The following is a 663-nucleotide window of genomic DNA, read 5'->3' on the forward strand; positions in this document are numbered from 1 at the left end:
TTTGGGAGACCCCGAACAAAATAACCTTAAAAGCTGAAGCAGAAGTCACAGAATGGTTATCTAATCCATTACTAACAAGGAAAAATCGTCGCTTAGTTATCAAAAAAAAAAAAATTGTCGCTTTAGTAGTACAAACACAGTTACTCGAGAGAAATGGAAAGCCCCTATAGAACCACAGGTGAAATGCAACTTCGATGCGAGTTTTAATCATCAAACTTTACAAGCAGCAGCTGGATGGATAATCAGGGATCATAATGGAATTGAAAAGAAATGGGGAGCAACAGAATTATCAAATACAACTACACCTCTAATAGTTTAGACGAAAGCACTATTATATGGAATTCAACAAGCGCTGAGATATGGTTTTCACAAAGTGACTTTTGAAGGCGATTGTGAAGTGTTGATAAAAGTTATCAAGGGCGAGGCTAAACATTCAGAGATAGCAACCATTATCCAAGACATTCAGTTTTGGTCATCAAAGTTTTCTCAAATATCTTACGTTTATGTGAATGCGTTCTTGTAATAATGTAGCTGATTACCTAGCCAAAGAATGTTTAAGTTCTGATAGTGGTTTTCAAAATTCCAATACTCAACCATCAAGGTTTAAACAGTTGTTAAGGTTTTATTTAAGCTAATAAAATTTGTATTTGATGAAAAAAAAAA

This window comes from Camelina sativa, unplaced genomic scaffold, assembly GCF_000633955.1.
Source record: "Camelina sativa cultivar DH55 unplaced genomic scaffold, Cs unpScaffold01483, whole genome shotgun sequence".
Lineage (NCBI taxonomy): Eukaryota > Viridiplantae > Streptophyta > Magnoliopsida > Brassicales > Brassicaceae > Camelina > Camelina sativa.